Here is a 9,006-nt window from a genome sequence, read left to right on the forward strand (position 1 = left end):
GCCCACCCCAACCGCCGCCGCTGCCGCCGCCGCCGCCGCCGCCGCCGCCGCCGCCTCCGCCTCTGCTTCCAAGATGGCCGCTCGAGGGGCGGGGCTACCCCCGCTTCCGGTTCCGGGGCGCGATTAGCCGTGGGGCGACCGCTCTAGGCGGCCGGGCGGATGTCCCTTGCGTCTCGCTGCCTCCACCCGCCCCAGGAAGCGGAAACAGTCGGCGCATGGGCAGTGGCTCTCAGCCTCGAGGGGCGGGGTCGGAGCCCTTCTGCATGTCTGGTCGGACAGCGGCGGCCCTCAGGTTGATGCTTCGGCCGCAACGCTGTCCGGCTGGCGGCCCCGGGGAGAGTCAGTGGCCGCAGCGGACCGGGGCCCCCCACCGAGCACGTTCCCCTCCTCACGACCCCCGGCCTTCCGTGGGAAGACTCTGTTAGAGGGTGACCCCCGCGGTACCGGCGTGAGCCCCGCCCGACCTCTCTGGGACGCCGACCCTCCCACCGGCCCCCTTTCAAAGGATCGGCCCAGTGCGGACTGGGGGGCCCAGTTCTTGTGCCCATCTAACAGGAGAGCGCGGGAGGCACTCTGCGTCCCCGGGCCTCAGTGACCGGACCACCCGGGGCCCTGAGAATCGAGTCCTGGGTGGCCTTGTGTGGCCGCGGTATCGAGTGGGACCCGGAGCCCTGCCAGAACCTGTGCCAGGTGGGGTCCGCCGTGGGAAGCCTGCCCAGCCCCTGCCCATGGAGAGAGCTGTCCTCATAAAAAGTGTTGCACTGTTTCCCGACCGAATTTTCCACCCAGCCCATGAATAGGGTTATTATGCACCGTGGACGCCGCACTGAGGCTGGCTTTCCGCTCCCACGGTCCCCTCCCTGGCCCTGGGGGAGGGGGAGGCAGAGCAGGGCGGTGGGGCGGCCAGGGAAGGCCCCGCGGAGCAGAGGGTGCTGCCACTGCGACAGCATCAAGACAGCCCTGACCACGGGGCCTGGAGGTGTCGTGTGCACCTCACATCTGCCTTGGGGAACGCTGGGGGGCACGTGAGGATGGCACGCAGGTGGGGTTCTGGAAAAGGGAGGGCTGGGCAGCTGGGCAGGCCGACATACTACCTTCCTGGTGAGTGGGGCTGGGGGTGCCCACACAGGCTGTGCCAGTGCCGGCTCGGCTGTGAGGCTGGCGGTGGTCATCAGCCAGGACCCATCCAGAGGGGCCGTCGCTGGGCAGAGCACAGGGCTCCGTGCAGCAGAGCTGCGGTTCAAACCCCGAGTTCTCACCCCTGACCACGACCCTGACTGCCTCTCGGAATAGACCACCGGTCAACGGGGTAACTGACCACGTGGCGAGTGACGGTGGACTCCAAGCACTGGCGGGTTTAGCCATGGCCACTGGCAGAGGGCGGGCGGGGGGCCGCGCTCACCCCCGAGTCTGACCCACCCAGGGCACCTCCGGCAGGATCTGAGCGGCCACTGCAGGGCTGGCCCCAGGCCCGGGGCAGAAGCAGGAGGAGTGCCCGTCGTCCCTCAGCCCAGCACCAGGCAAGTCGGCCCGTGGGAAGACAGCCTGCTACGTCTCTGGCCCCCAGTGTCCCCCGGCGCTGGCCCGCCCTCCTCCTGGGGAGGCTGGCAGTCCCCAGGCCCCACCTCCTGCTGCCGCGCTCAGGAAGTAGCTCAGCCTGCCGTTCACTCCCCTGCCTTCCCCCCGACCCGGGCTCCACCATCCCCACACAGGGTGGGCCCAGCTGTTTTTAGCTCACAGAGAGTTCTACAAGGGAGGCCACCCTGAGGCGCCAGAGTGTTTCAAGCGCAGGTGTGGGGCAGACCCACGGCCGGACCCTGAGCCCCACACAGGCAGCGTCACACACTCTGCCCACCGTAGCCGGCCGGAGCCCCCTCTGTGGTGGCAGGAGCCCCTGCCTGCCACTGCGGTCAATGCCTGGGGGATGGAGAGTTTCTGCAGTTGCACCGAGGAGGCCCCTTACCCTCTGGCGGGCACGGACTCCAGATAGTCCAGCTCCAGGGCGGGGAGGATGCCCCCACCTGCCCACCCCCCCAGGAATCCCGCACACACGCGCAGAGCCCATGGGCTCAGACTTCACGTCTGTTGCACTGGAATTCCCCCAGGGCCAACTCTGAGCTGTCCCTGAGGGTGGGGATGCCCACAGGCGTGAAAGGAGCCCAGGCACCCGCAGTCTGCAGGGCAACCCCAGCCTGCAAGGGGACGCCTTGGCGCCTCTAGGCCCAGCCTCGGTGAAGGCCACCACTTGAAGGCCCACTGGGGCCGTGCTCAGCAGGCTAGGGCCAGCCGTCCTTCTGGGGAGAGGGCGGGGGCCGGGGGCCCTCCGCCGGTCCCTTCTCTAATCCTTTCAACATACATCCGTCAAGGAGGGGCCACGTGGGCCCATGTTGTGCCGGGAGCTGGGGAAGCCCTGTCCTGCCCCAGCCACCACCTCCTGCTCCTCCGGGGACCGGAGGGCCCTGGTGAGGCAGGCGAGGGGACGGGCCCCGAAGGGAGGCGCGGGCTGCTGGCCTCGCTGCCACTGGACGCAGTCTCTGTGTCTCTGCCCTCCCAAAGGCAGGCTCTGGGGTGGCCTCCTCAGGAGGAGGAAGGAGGGGCTCTGACACTGGCCCAGTGACATCAGTTGGTCTCACCTCTGAGCCTCGAGGAAACTCAGTCCCACTTTGTACTTGAGGAAACGGGCTCAGGGAGGTTGAGTAATTTGGACAACATCATACAGCTGATGAGTGACAAAGCTGCGATTCGCACCCACGCCCAGATGAGTCCAGGGCCAGCTCTTCTCCAAGCGTGGCTTCCCTCTCCCAGAGGTCCCCTGTGGCCATCTGCCTCCTTCCAAAGCCACGAGGCTGGTGACCACACGCCTCCTCAGAGCCAAGGCCCCACCAGAAGGGCCTGGTGGAGGTGGGGGCTTCCTCCCTCATCTCAGCCCGGGTCCTCAGCACCGATTTGGGGTGGGGTGTCGGGAACCCAGAGCCTGTGTCGCGAGGGGCAGAGGGCCTGAGCCGGCCCCTCAAGCCTGGGACCAGGTCACTTGGGATGACGAGGCCTCTGGGTCATCCTAGAGCCATGTTGGATCCCCCAGCGTGTCACCCTGGGGCTGTCCTGCCTTCAATACACTGGCTGGCCTCATGCAACCACACTGAGGCCGAGGGTTTCAGCATCCGAGATGGTGTGTCCCTAGGGTGTGGTGCCATCTTCTTGGGTGGTGCGTGGTCTTAGTATCTCCTGGGAGGCTGAGCTGTGGGCGCCATCTCCCACCTGGGCCCCAGATCCTTCCCACAGTCCACGCCTGTCCCAGGGCAGCCAGCCCTGGCAGACCCCTGTGTGCTGGGAATGGAGGCCCCTGCCCAGCGACCCTTGGCCACAAACACCTGTGGTCAGAGACCTGGCAGGTGGAGGTGAGCGGGCATCCTTGCAGGCCAGGCTGGAGGAGAGTGGACAGGGGAGGGGGCGTGCAGGGTCTGCTGCAGTGGGGTCCCTCCTCGCCCTCCAGAAACCTCAGGCCCCTTACCCCAGCCAGGACCAGGGTCCCAGGCCTGGCTCCAGGAACCGGGGCAGGAAAGCTTCCCCTGGGGAAAGACGCCGGTGCCTGCAGCCAAAGGCTTCCCCTTCCAGGACCAGAGCAGGTATGACTGCCCCCAGCCGGGTCCCTCCCCACCACCACGCCCCACGCCCAGCCTGTTATAAATAGGAGGCTGCCTGGCCAGCGTCGGGCCACAGCCTGCTTTGTCACCTGCTAGAACCGCCACCAGCACCGCCGCTGTCGCAGCCACCCAGCACGGGAGGTTGGAGACACCCACACAGGGAGGCTCCAGCCTCGAGGTCCCAGGGGCGCCTGAGGTGGCCCATGGCCGGGGCAGTTGGGGCAGGCCATCTCTCGGGGTCTCCCCTGCCTGAAGTGGAGGGGCCACGTCCCACATGAGAGGGCAGGGGCTCCTGTCCACACCTTCATCACGCCACCCCCACTGACAGAGGGCTTGCCGTGTGTGAGAGGAGTGTGTGTCCGTGCACGTGTGTGTGCGAGTGTGCCGCATGAAGGGGCCACGCACCCCCGTTCCTGCCGCGGCTGAGGCGTCGGGGACCTGCGGTGCCCACACTCGCCCCAGCGCATCCGCCCTAGTGCCGGGACCCCGCCCCCCGTCTCAGGAAGCCCTGGAGGTGCCTGAGTCTCCAGAGCCACCCTCCTCCTGCCCCGCCAGCTCCAGCTGGGGTGGGAGGCAGCCCGTACGGAGTCCGAAAGAACCTTCTGGAGCCCCTTTTGCCTTGCCAGTATCATAGGGCTGAGGGGCCTGCCTTCCCTGTGAGGGCTCAGTGGGATCACGGGACACACGTGTGGGCAGCGCTCTATCCCGTGTGGGACCCGCCATCAGCACGCTGTGCTGGCATGTGCCCCTGGCCAGGCCACCGCCACAAACTCGAGGCCTGGGCCCCACGCATCTGGCTGGCGCTAGGGTGTCCAGCGCCGCACGTGCCAGCTGAATGCACCAGGCCTTTCCTCTGGCTCACCCCCTCTCCAAGCGCCAGCCCAGGCCCCATTGGCTGGAGGGGCCAGAACCCAGGGGGCTGCACCCCAAATGTGAGAGGCCTAATGATTGAGACCAAGATGGGGACATTGTGGGAAGTCCACAGTAGGCCCGGGCAGTGACTCAGTGCGTGTCCCGGACCGGCAGGCCTGACCTGGTCAGGGCTCCATGGCCCTGTGCACTGGGGGACCTGGGTCCCGGGACACTGGAGCCTCCAGGCGGGAATGGGGGCCAGGCAGGCTTCGGGTCCACCTCCTTGCAGCCCTCAGATCCCCACCACGTCTGGCCCATCAGCCTGCTGCCTACTTTTCCGGAAGCCCGAGGCCCACGAACGGACCATCCCTGGGGACTCAGCTCGGTGGACGACGCCCCACCCCAGGCCAGCAGCACCCACCGGTCTATAGGCCTGACCCTTGGCCCAGATGTGGCCAGACCTGCCTGGCTCCATCGGCACCAGTCAAAGTGGCCATGCTGGCCGCTGAGGGTTGGTGGAGGCCGTTGAGGCCCAGAGTCCCGTCAATCCCCAGCGCTGGGCTCTAGGCCCACCCTGAGCAGGTCACCCGGCTGCCCCTCACCAGAGGCCCCTGCCCCACTTGGCAGATGGCAGCAGAGACCCACCCAGCCTCGAGCCTGCCTGCAAACAAGGCCAGGCGTGGCCTGAACACCATGTCCCCTGCTGTCCCTGCCCCACCGCCCAGGCTCGGCTCTGGCCATGATAAGACACACCCGCGGAAGCCACCTGGTGCCCTGCCGGTCATCACAGGAGAGGGCCGCAGCGTCGGTCCCAAGTATGGACAAGCTTCTGATGGGGCTTCTCTTGAGCATCAGCAGGCCGGGCTGGGCCACTGGTGGCTGAGGGACGCGATGGTCCCGGGAGTTCCCAAGGACAGAGAATGGAAGTCGATGGCATGGCCCCAAGTGGGGACACCTGGGTGGGGTCAGACCAGACGGTGGGCTGGGACCCCACTGAAGCTCACTTCTGGGATTCAGGCTGGAGCCATGGCCCAAGCAGCCGGTGGGGGGCCGGGGACCCAGACGTGCCCCCAGCTGCCGCCATCGCCACCACCGCCCCCGCCCGAGGAGGAGCGTGGGGAAAGGCTGGTGGAGCTGCACGCTTCGTTCAGGGAGCTGGTCGCCACCTTCTGCACCGACGCCACCATCCACGGCCCCATCCGCCTTGTCTGCTCCAGCCAGAACCGCCTCAAGCCCACGTCCTGGGGGCTGCTGCTCGCCGGGCCCTGGGCTTGCTCTGCTGGCAGTTCGGACTCCTCCTCGAGCAGGACTGGCGCTCCCCGGTCATGACGACGGTGTCCGTACACTTGGAGCGGAGCACAGCGCAAGCTCTTCCCATCGGTCACCCTGTGCGATGTGAACCCACACTGGTGGGGTCTGCGGCCAGCTTGGGGGCCCCTCCCCAGGTGCGGTCACAGCGAGAGCCCCCATCGTGGACGACTTGCCTTCCCCAGCCCTGTGCCCCGGGAGCAGGCTAAAGGGCGAGAAGAGCCAGCGGAATCTTGGCGTGACCACTGCCACCCTGGAGGGACACTGAGGCGCTGGGCAGCCCGGGGAGGGGGCGGGGGACTTTCCAGAAGGGCAGGCCCCCCGGAGAACGGAGCAGGACGACACTCCAGGTGGAGAGGCAGCCGGAGCAAAGACAGGGAGGGGCTGAGAACGAGCCAGAGGGTGGCGGGGTCCACGGTGGGCGGGCAGGCAGGCCAGGGGTCTGACTTCCCTCTGCAGCCCCGGCTCCGGATTCAGAACCCCCTCCTAGGCTTCTGAGGACGGCGGGGGATGGGGGCCGTCTGCTCTTCACGACACCCAGGTCAGTGCCGTGGGGACCAGCGTGGCTCTCCCCGCAGTGCGCGTGGCTGCCGTGGGGACTCGGGGCCTGGCTCTGACTCCGCTGCCCCCCACCCTGGCCCTGCCCCCAGGCCGCCCCCAGCCCGCCGCCCCCCCCCCGCGGGCGCTGGACGATTGCCCGGGAGAATACTCCCTGTGTGGCTTCAACGTCAGCGAGGGCGTGGACGCCCCGGGGCCGAGGCCGCCCTCCAGCTGGACCACAGGACCCGCCTGAGGCTGAGCCCCCTGGGGGGCCAGAACAGAGTGGCTGCAAACTGGTGAGTGTCCCAGCCCTGGGACGTCTGCATGGGACGGGGCAGGTCGGAGCCCCACGCTGACCCTGAGCCACCCAGCGTAACAGCGCCGGTGGCGACTGCATCAGCAGGCCTCCTCCTCCAGCGCGGTGGCCGCCCGGGAGCGGTACCGCTTGCGCTGCGTGAACGTTCTGGCCCTGCTGCCTGCTGCCCACGAGGACGGCCACCACAGCCGCGGTAGACACTTCGTCTTCTCCTGCCGCTACGACGGCCAGGACCACCAGGCCCGGTGAGTGCAGGCGGGTGGCTGTTCGCCCCGCCACGCCCCATGCAGTGGTCTGCCGGCCCCACAGCTCCCTCCAGAGATAAGGCGGCTGTGGTGCCCTCCCTGCAACCCCGGGGCTGCACGCAACAGGGTGACGGGTCGGGGGCACGTGCGGGTCTGAGCGTGGCCCCTGGTCCAGACACTTCCAGACCTCCCGCCACCCCAGCTACGGCAGCTGCTGTACCTTCAACGGTGTCTGGGCCGCGCAGCACCCGGCATCACCCACGCTGAGTGCCAGCCCAGGCCGGGTGTGGGCGGGGTGTCCAGGCCGGCCTGGCCTTAGCCCCTGCCTCCCTCAGGGATCAGCCTGGCCCTCAGGGCGAAGCAGCAGGATCATCTCCTTCTGCTCCCCACAGAGGCCGGCATTAAAGTCCTGATCCACATGCCCTTCCTGGAGCACCGGGGGCTTCAGCATCCGGCCAGGGACTGAGACCACCGTCGGCATCCGAGAGGTGGGCCGCCCAGCCTCAAGGCTCCCGGCCTCCGTGCCCAAACCTGGGGCCTTGGGGGCTCCAGGGCAGGGTGGCAGAACTGAACCGCACCGAGGTGCACCGGCTCGGGAGCCCCTGTGGGCACTGCACAGACAGCACGGGGGGCGTGGACGTGCAGCTACTGTACAACGCCTCCTGCACCAGGCAGGTGAGGCGGGGCGTGGGGGGCATGAAGGCGGGGAGGAGGGGCCCAGGGAGGGGGTTGGAGAGTTGGGGGGTGCTAAGGCAAGGAGGGGGAGCTGGAGGGGCGGACAGGCCAGTGGGAGGGAGGTGGGCGGGCGGCAGGCATGCAGGCCCGGGAGAGGGGCGGCGGTCGGTCCTGGACCCACAGCTCCAGTCCCCGCTGTTCCCCCAGGCCTGCCTGGTGTCCTGCTTCCAGCCACTGATGGTGGAGACCCGCACCTGCGGCTGCTTCTTCTACCCTCTGCCTGCGGGGGCCGAGTACTGCAGCTCTGTGCGGCACCCCGCCTGGGTAGCCCCCCACCCCGCCGGCCTGCATGGGCTGGGGGGGACAGAGTCCCAGGCTGCCCCGTCAAGGGCAAACCTCCCCACCGCCCCTGGGTCATTCTTGGCAGGTTCAAGACCCCCTCACCAGGTCATTGCTTCCACCGCCTCTGCAAGGACCTGGAGACCCACCAGCTTCCCTGCGCCTCCCGCTGCCCCCGGCCTTGCAGGGGAGTGGGGAGTGCTGGGGTGGGGTCCACCCGGAGGCACCTCGCAGGGATGTGACGGGGTCTGTCTCTCCCGGGGAGTCTTCGTGTAAGCTCTCCGCTGGGACCCCCCAGCTGGCCTTCCTCCAAGTCAACCGTGAGTCCCGGAAGTGGGGTGAGGGGCGGGCTCACAGTGGGGCCTCGTGGGCAGAGGGCCCTCCCCGGACTGACCTGTGTCCCCGAGGCCCTGCCCTCACACTGCCCCTCAGCGCCCGGGGAGGAGCCGCGGCCACAGCGAGCCTTCTGTGTGCAGGGCAGGCCAGGCCCCCGGAGCCCGAGCCCCGGGTGGGTGCAGCCCCCTCCTGCTGAGGTCACGTCCTGGCCGCTCCCCCTGCCATCCTCGCCCTCCAGCGCCCCCAGGGAGGGCCCCACCAGCAGGTCCAGGGCCCCGGCCCTCTCACCTGCGCCCCGCCCCAGGAGCATCCTGGCCGAGGTGACATGGACGAGGACACCCGTCTACTGGGCGAACCACCTGGCCTAGCAGCAGGGGTGGGGCAGGGCTGGCGCCCAGGGCGCGCTGCTCACCGCCCGCAACACCCACAGGTGCCGCAGCTGCTTTCAGCCACGGGCAGCCCCTGGAGCCTGTGGTTCGGCTCTTGCGTCCTCTCATTCGTGGAGGTGCTGGAGCTGCTGCTGGACGCCGCGGCCCTCGCCCTGCTGCTCTGCTGCCGCCAGCTCCGCGGGGCTTGGGGCCAGCCCAGGGCAGCCACGGGGGTGCCTGCTCCAAGCCAGAGGGCGGCTGGTGGCCGGGTAGCTGCAGGCATGATGTCGAACGCCCAGGGGCCCAGCTCCACCTCCCATGATGTTGCAGGGGCTCCGGCAGGGGTCTTGGCTGGAGGTCAGCCCGGTGTGGGCCCCGGAGAC

Source organism: Hyperoodon ampullatus (genome assembly GCF_949752795.1).
Source record: "Hyperoodon ampullatus genome assembly, chromosome: 2".
In the NCBI taxonomy this organism is placed as follows: domain Eukaryota; kingdom Metazoa; phylum Chordata; class Mammalia; order Artiodactyla; family Ziphiidae; genus Hyperoodon; species Hyperoodon ampullatus.